Here is a 9,762-nt window from a genome sequence, read left to right on the forward strand (position 1 = left end):
AATAACTACAGCCTAATCCAGGCACTATTTCTTTCTTCCCAGTACCAAACACAACTGAATAAGTAGCCCAGTGGATTTCAAAGGCACTGTTGTCCAAGTCCTCAGCAGTATTTAGGGTCTAGGCCTGTCTCTGCCTTAATCCAAAAGTACCCAAAAACCAATAAGCTTCAGAAGGATCTCATTCCTCTGAGTCCAGGCTCCTGCCCATGTTGCCAATGTGCAGGCGACCTGAGGGGAAGCTCATGAGCAACTACTTTGGAAGTAACTGAGATTTTGTTGCAGCCTGACACATACTGGGGGGGAGTGTCTAGGCTTTTTCTCCTTAAAATTTGCTCCATTGTTATCCCATAAAGCGTCACCAGTGATAGCTATAGTTAACGCACAGGGTAGACTGGCTTCTGGCATCTCAACCAATTTATCTCAGCCAGCTCAGCACAGTTCTAGGCATCATGGCAGTTAAGACACTCGGTGGGTGACGGATCTTGTGATAAATGAAGGGGTGGGGGGCGGTTAAGCCCTGTATATGAACACCCAGCCAGCCAGTTAGCTGTAAAATTCCTCTTGGTGTCTGTTCTCTGCTTCCTTTATCTGTAAAGCGTTAACAAACCAACAGGTAAAAGAAAAAGGAGAGGGCACGTGACCAAAAGAGCCAATGGGAAGGCTAGAACTTTTACATTTGGGAAATAAACTTTCCCTTTGTCTGTTGTTTTCCAGAGAAGGAGACACAGAGCAGCAACGTTGTGTAAGGCTTGAACCAGGTATGAAAGTTCATTTTCCATACCTAGAAGAAATTATTTGGATAGTGAATGTTTAGTTAGACAAAGTCAGGTTTATTTTTTATTTTGGCTTGTGGATCTCCTCTGTACTAACCCCAGATGCTTTTGTTTGCTTGTAACCTTTAAGCTGAACCCCTAGGAAAGCTATTTTGGGTGCTTGGTTTTTGGAATTGCTCTTTTAAAATCTAGCAAAAGCCTATGTTCATTTTCTTTCTTTTTGTTTTTAATAAAATTTACCTTTTTTAAGAACAGCATTGGATTTTTGGTGTCCCAAGAGGTTTGTGCATGTTGTTTGATTAGCTGCTAGCCACAGCTAATTTCCTTTGTTTTCTTTCTCAGCTCTTTCCCGCTGAGGTGGGGGGTGAAAGAGCTTGAGGGTACCCCACAGGAAGGAATTCCCAAGTGCTCCTTCCTCGGTTCAAAGAGGTTTTTTGCATTTGGGTGGTGGCAGCATGTACCAAGCCAAGGTCAGAGAAAAGCTGTAACCTTGGGAGTGTAATACAAGCCTGGAGTGACCAGTATTAATTTTTAAAATCCTTGCGGGCCCCCACTTTCTGCACTCGGAGTGACAGAGTGGGGATTCAGCCTTGACAGAGCCTTTTCTAGCTAGCACTCAAACACTTACTATTACTGATAGAGCTTCACAATGCCGGTGAAATGGTGGGAGATTTCCTCCTAAAGGCTGGTGTAGGTGGGCCTAAAGAATTACGGGTCAGATTCTGTCTTTGGGCTATGCATACTCCTGAAAATCCCATCCAAAAGGGAAACTGATGGAAATGATATGCCACAAACTCTGTGTAAGGGGAATTCTAAGACGGGGGTCTATAAATCAGAGTCATGGTCTGCCTGCTCTAGTGTATACCTGAGGTACCCTTCTTCTTCCACCACAGACACTAGTAATCTGGAGTAATGGTAAGGGGCTGGCTGCAGCCCACAGCATGGACATAAAAGAATGCTGCTTCTGCGTGCAGGAGGAGAGAAAGATAACAGCTAGAACTTAACTCACAGCTAAAGCAAATGGTTCAGAGATGGAAACAAACCTAAGCTTCCAACTATTACAGTTAAACTGGCAGTTTAAAAAACTATTTAAAAATTGTAGAATACTCTGTAAAAGGCCCAAAGAACAACAGCAGAAGAACAACAGCGGAGAGGTTTTTTTAAAAAATGTATTTCTAACAAAGGCTGACAGAAAAGGCAATAACGTAACTGGTTTTGCAGTGTCAGGTACATCTTCTGAAAGTTGCTAGAGTGACAGCACTGGCTATTGGAGGCTGTTTGTCCACAGAGCAAGTAGAGTATTGAGGTCAGTAGCGTAAGCTTCCCTGCAGCGTATTACCAATGTGTCTCAACCCTGTTCTGGACGGATTATAGGAGCAAGAGGAGTTCAGAGACTCAATGGCCCATTCAATCTTTCCCTCCCTGCTGAGACTAACAAGGAGACCAATTCAAGACAATTATTGGGGTGTTTTTGTGATTTGGACACAAGTCTGCCAGAGAGTTGGAAGACCCCAACTCATTTCACTTGGGCCACCAAACAGCCATGGTCTTTATCACTAACCTGGGCAAAATTAGAACAAGTAAACTAAAGAGCTTTATTCCTCTTTACCAATTCCCCGATCCATCTAATCCACTCACTTTTGTGTATACCATAGGCATGCTGTAAATTGCTGCAGTAACATACAATTACTAGACACCGTGATCAGTATGATGCCCCACTTTCCATTTCCAGCCTATCTTGGAAGTGGAGGAATTAATATCTTTTTGATCTTGATGGAACATAGGTTTAATGAAACACAGCTAGAGGCCTTCACAAAATGGGATTTCCTGTTCCCAATATTGCCAATTCCAAATGTTCAAAAATCATGAGACTGTCTTTAAAATCATGAGATTATGTAAACATAATAGATTTGGTGTTCTTTTTCTTTGTCTTCTTCTTTTTGAACCTCGAGTGCATTGAGGTCACATTCTGAAGCTTTCTCTAGCGCCATGAGGGCTAGACGCTCATTTTTTCTGTAAGAATGAAGGCTGAAATGATCATATATCCCCTTGACTCCAAGAGCTGGCGCTTTAAGGAAAACAATGACTCGTGACAAAATCATGAGAATTGGCAACACTGCGTTCCTAATGGGACAGCAATAGACATTTGGCCAGAATAGTTGGAAGGAAAGTGGCTGTCCTATAAAGAAATACAGGGAACTTTTCTGGCTAAATTTTCAACCTCCAGAGAAAAGCATCATCAACCCCTAGTTAATTGCAGCACTTTGTTATTTACAAATAGATAACTGGGATGAGGATTACAAGATTGGGCCCACAGTTTGAAAATGATTCCCTTTGGATTGGTTTTTATTTCTTGTATGTATATATACTGTTAAATACTTGGTGATACTTTTAGCACAAACCTACCTTAAATCTGCATGGTTTAATAACACAGAGATTGTGAGTTTTTCAAGAAGATAGTTATACTAATGTGTAGGAAGAAAAGTGATAACCCAAATAACAAAAACAGAAATTAAATTAAACAGCTTGTTAGCATTAGACCCACATGGGTTTTTACATGGATCAAGAAGTTAAAGACAATACCGCAGGTTTGGAGGGGGCACAAGTAACAAACCTGATTTTGTATAAATAAGTCTCAGGATATGGCCAAGGGCAACCTACTGGAAAATAAATAGCCAAAAGTGTTAATGAAATTTTCAGGGAAAGTGGAAGGAATTTTATTTATGGGGATAATTTTTCTTAACTACATAATATACATTTTACAGTAAGGTCTATCACATTGACTATGCCTTGGAATTCTGTGAATGCTTCTATTCTTTTCAAAAATTGACAGACTCATGATTCATACAAAGAAAAGATTAAGGACTTGTCTGCGCGACCCACACTTTGCCGGTATAGCTATGGCAGCAGATAGAGCATAAGCAATCAGAAGGATTTTCTGCTGGCATAGCCACACCTCCCCAAAGGTGCTGACAGAATCACTCTGCAGTTGCAGCTACACTGCAGGGGGGGGAACACATGGAAAACCATGTTGACTTGTCCACAAAACTTTTTAGTGTAGACCAGACCTGACTAAGCCTGAGAGAAACAACAGAAAACACCATGGAAATAAAGGGCAAAGAGATCCAAGCACTAACAACCTGGCAGGAAAGATGTGAAAGAACAGAGAGCAAAGGGCATTTCCTGCAGTGAAACGTGTGAACAGCATAATGAAAAAAAATTGCAGGCCAGGATTTTGTTGTGAAACTGCAACTTTTAACAACACACAGCAACTTTTTATAATTGCTGGAAACCTGAGTGGTGCTGCTGTAACCTTTGGGTCGGCTAGAGTTCACTTCATTTTCTGTCTCCAGTGCCTTAAAAAAAACAACCCAACTCCCACAGAAAGTAGCTGGAGACCCAGAGTTCAGTCTCTAAGGATTTTCAGCAAGGATTGCACAGGGTCAGCCTCCCCACATTCAAGTCCCCAAAGGAACTAAAGAAAAGAATTTAATTCAATAACTTTATAAAATCTTATTATAAAGAAACAAATAATAATCTAATGTTTACAGCATGACATGGCTATTTTATAATCCACAGACATTACCTTCACAGTTATCCATAAACGTAAATAAAGAAAACAAATTAAAATCTGAAGAGTTCAGTCTCCACAAAAATACAAGAAGAAACTGAAAGTTCCTAAAAACTTAGGTTTTGTTCACCTACGTCTCAGTTAGAGTCTTTGATCACCAAATCTATACAGTCTGCTGAGTCTAAAACAACATCTTTCCTCCACCTGCTTGGAGGACTCTTCCGTTGGAATGCATGCAGACTCTTCCTCTGCTGAAATCACTGCTAGTCAGTCAGCTAACTCATTAACAAAACACTCATTAACCAAACACCCAGTAAAGTGTATAGATGTAGACAGCATCACACTGGCCCTCTAGGGCTCTACAACAATCACACACCCTTATCCCACCATCTAGATCCTTAACAAGTGCATAGAGGAAACTGAGGCACCCACAAAGTAGTCAGAGAAAACATTATCAAATTTATTTGAGCGTAAGCTTTCGTGAGCTACAGCTCACTTCATCCAATGAAGTGAGCTGTAGCTCACGAAAGCTTACGCTCAAATAAATTTGTTAGTCTCTAAGGTGCCACAAGTCCTCCTTTTCTTTTTGCAGATACAGACTAACACAGCTGCTACTCTGAAACCAGAGAAAACATTAAGAACATTCCCACTTCATAACACCTGCATACAACCAATTATATACTTTAAAAGGTGTAAAATAATCAAGTATTGTGCTAAACACAATCATACCCCAAACTGACTGCCAAATTTTTAAGTTGCGTGTTTTTCCCCCCAGGTGAGAGCTCTGGGGTGGGGCTGGGGATGAGGGGTTCACACTGAGCAGGGGGCTCAGGACTGGGACTCAGGGTTGGGGTGCTGGGGGCGCAGGCTCTGGGGTGGGGCAGGGCTAGGGACATGGAGCTTGGGGTGCAGACAGGCTGCCCCAGGGCTAGGGTCAGAGAGGACTCTTCCCCCCCTCCGGCAGCAGCGAACTCCGGGTGAGGGACCCCTCCTCTCACTCTGCCCCCCAGCACACTCCCTCTGTACATGCTCCTAGGGCCCCACTCAGGTCCAGGAAGCTCCCTCGCCTCCCCTATGGTGGGTACTGAAGGGGGGGTGGTGGTGGCTGCCATTGTCTGTGGCCTCCCATACTGCTGCCCCTGACCAGGGATGAGAGTAACTGAGGCCACTTACCGGTACGGGGCAGGGCCTCAGATGGAAGTGGCGGGGCTTGGGGTCAGCACCCCCCAGCCAGCCCTTCCAGTCCGGCTGGCCTGCGCAGCCCCAGGGCTCCCGTGTTGATTTAAAGGGCCCAGGGCTCCGGCCGCCGCTACTCCTGTAGCGGCAGCGGCGTCCGGAGCCCCGGTCCCTTTTAAATCGCCGGCCCCAGGGCAGCTGCTCCCTTTGCCCATCGGCAGCCGGGGCGGCCAAAAGGGGCAGGAACCTTACAGCGCTGCAGGGTCCTTTGCTGCGGCCCCGCCAACGCGGGGGCGCAGCAACATTAAAGCACCGCGGCGGCAAAGGACCATCCTTAAAGCGCTGCTGTGGCTGCGCTTTCATGTCCCTGCCCCTTTTGCCTCCCCTGTGGGCGGCCCTGCTGGGACGGACCCGACCGGCAGGGCCGCCGACGGGGGAAGGGGCGGTGGCGTTAAAGCGCTGCCGTGGCAGCGCTTTAAGGACGGTCCTTTGCCGCGGCAGCGCTTTAACATTGCTGCCCCTTCCCCCCCCTCCGTCGGCAGCCCTGCTGGTACGGACCCTACCAGCAGGGCCGCCAACAGGGGAGGCAAAAGGGGCAGGGACATTAAAGTGCTGCCGCGGCATCGCTTTACTGTGGACTGGGTATGGGCCGGTGCGGGTTCTTACTGGTAGGCAGTACCGGCCCCTGCCGGCTCACTTTCACCCCTGCCCCTGACCATAGCCTCACTGGGCGTGGGGGGTGGGGCTGCCCCTTGCCCAGTGTGGGGCAGGAGTGGTGGCTGCGGGGCGGGGCAGGGGGAGAGCAGGGTGTCACAAAATTCACCCAAGCCCCAGCTGCTCAGGTTCAGGAATCGCCCCCACCCCATATACCCTGTGGCGGGTGCTAGAGGGGGGAGAGAACTGCCCTCACATGTGGCTTCCTTCCTCGCCTGCTGCCCTTCACCGTAGCCTCACTGGGGGTGGGGGATGGGGCTGCCCCTTGCCCAGTGTGGGGCAGGAGTGGTGGCTGCGGGGGAGAGGGGCAGATCACAGGATCAAATACTCACCAAAGCCCCAGGAGCTGCTCAGGTGAGTGAGGTCCCCTCCTGGTGGGGGGAGAGAGGGCTGCCCAGCACATGGGTGCCTCCTCCCCCTCCCTGGTGCAGCAATCAGCTGCCTGCCTCAAACTGCTGCTGGGTCTCCTGTTACCAGAGGCAACAGCAGCCGGCAACTGTGCACACAGGCAGGTATGCTCCGGGGAGGAGCACGAGGCGCTCTGGGGCTGTGGGGTAGTCACATGGGAGGGGGGCCAGCAGGTGGGGGCTAGGGCCCAGTCCAGGCAGGGCCAGGGGAGAGACCCAGCTCCAAATGTTGGTGGAGCAGGGCCCCTGGCTCTGAATATTCCTGGTGCCAGGGCTGCACGAGCCCATATAACTCGCCGCCTATGCCTGTGATTGTGGAGCCTATTTCCGATCCTCCGTCCGTTAACGTATCCAGGCAGAGTTCCTCTGGTCAGCATCCACTGACTCCCTTGATGCCTTCGAGGAGCAGTGGGCACTTTCCAGGGTTCTCTGCTCGGTGTCGCCATCTGGTTCCCTTCGTTTGACCCTTTGACTGCACTCCTGTCCCTGTTATTTCATTAGTTGTCCCCCATACTTATTTGGTTTCCAGGTCCTGTGGACCCCACTCTTAGGCTGGGGGGGGATCCTTTAGCAGTGGGCACTTCCTGGATCCCAATAGGAACAATGACCCAGACACAACTCACTCCTACCTCCCTGCAATGGGTCTCTTAAAGAGATATCTCCCTATTGGGCACATGCGTTACACTGCGACCCCATGCACCAGGTTGCAACACCACTCATTTAAATTTGGCCCAGTTGCCCCTCCATCATGTTTGCCTTTGAGAGAGGATGCACCATCTCTTCTGTGCTGCTGCCATGCTTTAGCAGGTAGGCTGCATGACTTCGAAGAAAGTGCTGGCACTTACGTATGGGTGTGCACTCAAGGCTGATGCCCTTTGTGGGGGTAAAAGAAGCTCCTCATTCTTCAGGAAAAAGAATGGGTGACGCCTGAGACAAGAACCCCAGGCTCCAGAAGCGTGTCTGCCTAGTGCCAGGATGTCTGACACCCATTTCTATTTTTTGTGTGTTTGTTTTTTTATGGTACTAGAACTGATCACATCAAAACTGCAACTTCAACAAACTGTGGCTGCAACTTTTGAACCAAAAAAAAGCACAACTTTCTTATAGCCTTAAGAATGTTGCAAAAATTGTCCAGAACTTGATACTGTCAGCATTTAGTCTCAATGAGCCTTTCAAGTTAACACATTGAAGTGCACAGGGGACTGGGTAGTTGGTCTCAAATATTGACAATAATACATAAATACGAGAAAGAGTGACAGGACAGTAGAGCTTCCATCTTTCCTTCAGCCATTGCTCGGCCATGCACAGCATTCTGTGGGGGTGTATGGGCATCCATCTGCATTACAAAGGTTAGCAACTTTTTTTTTTTAAATAAAAAACAAGTTGCTGTGGAAAGCACAACAAATCACCAAGAAACCCTAAATTTGTGGGATCTGCTACATTCCACTGGGCCTGGCATTGAATCATAGTCTCTGACAAATTCCACCATGGTGATAAGGTAGGGAGATGTAATTTTCCTGAAACAGCCATGCCCTAGATAAGTTCCATCAGCCAGTTGTGGTAAAGCTTTCACTAACCCCAGCCTACCTGATTTCTGGCCTGGAGCCTAGCTTGGGTGATGGCAGGGGGCTTCACCCTGCACTAATGGGAATGACACTCTTCACTTCCAGATATGGTTCGAGGGCTGTGCTGTGTCAAAAAGTGGTCAGAGCAACTGCTATAAAGCCTGATCATCTCGTGAACCAGCCAAGCAAAAAACTAATGCCCCATTATACCAAACGCTCTCACAATATGGACCATCTCTTGATGGAGAGACTGCTGGAGGACTCACCTCTGTCACTTCATAAGGCTCTTGCCCTCTCAGTCACCATCACCCAGGCCTCCTCCCTGCCCCTCCCGCCTGCCATGGCCCATCATCCCAGCCCTCTCACCCTCTATCGTTCAGGCCTCCTACCCTACTGTCCTCCCGTCTGCCATAGCTAGTGTCCCTGTCATCTGTCTTCCAGGCCTCCTACCCCACTGCCCTCCTGCCTGCCATGACCAGTGTCCCAGGCCTTTCACCCTCTATTGCCTGGGCCTTCTACCCCTACTTGTCTCCCACTTGGCTCATCAGCCCATAAGAACATAAAGATAGCATACTGAGTCAGACCAATGGTCTATCTAATGTAGTAGCCTGCCTTCTGACAGTGGCCAATGCCAGGTGCTCCAGAGGGAATGAACAGAGCAATTATCAAGTGATCCATCCACTGTCATCCTGTCACAACTTCTGGCAGTCAGAGGCCTACGGACACCCAGAGCATGGGGTTGTGTCCCTGACCATCTTGGCTAATAGCTATTGATGGACCTATCCTCCATGAACTTATTTAATTCATTTTTTAACCCAGTTATACTTTTGGCATTCACAGCATCCCTTGGCAACAAGTGCCACAGGTTGACTGTATGTTGGGTGAAGAAATACTTCCTTATGTTTGGTTTAAACCTACAGCCTGTTAATTTTATTAGCTGATCCCTGGTTCATGTGTTAGATGAAGGGGTAAATAACCACTTCCTTGTTCACTTTCTCCACGCCAGTCATTTTATAGATCGCTCTCATAACCCCCCTTAACTGTCTCTTTTCCAAGCTCAACAGTCCCATTTACTTTAATCTCTCCTCATTTGGAAGCTGTTCCATACCCTAACCATTTTTGTTGCCCGTCTTTGGGCTTTTTTCAGTTCTAAGCTATCTTTTTTGAGATGGGGTGACCAGCTCTGCCACCAGATAAAGGTGCGGTTGTACCATCATCCAGTTATACAGCAACATTATGACATTTTTGGTCTTATTATCTATCCCTTTCCTAATGGTTCCTAACGCTCTGTTTGCTTTTTTGACTGGCACTGCACATTGAGATGATATTTTCAGAGAACTAGCCAGGATGGCGCCAAGATCCCTGAGTGGTGACAGGCTACAGCTAACCCAGACTCCACCAGTGTCTGTGCAGCCAGGGTTAGGCTCTCCAATGTGTATTACTGAGCATTTATCAGCCTCTCGCCCTCTATCACGCAAGCCTCTAGTCTTTTCCGGGCCCCCGAATGCGGGTCGGTGCGAGCAGGCTATCACACGCCCTGGACTGGCCGAGGAGGG

The sequence above is a fragment of the Lepidochelys kempii genome, chromosome 9, assembly GCF_965140285.1.
Source record: "Lepidochelys kempii isolate rLepKem1 chromosome 9, rLepKem1.hap1, whole genome shotgun sequence".
NCBI classification, from domain to species: domain Eukaryota; kingdom Metazoa; phylum Chordata; order Testudines; family Cheloniidae; genus Lepidochelys; species Lepidochelys kempii.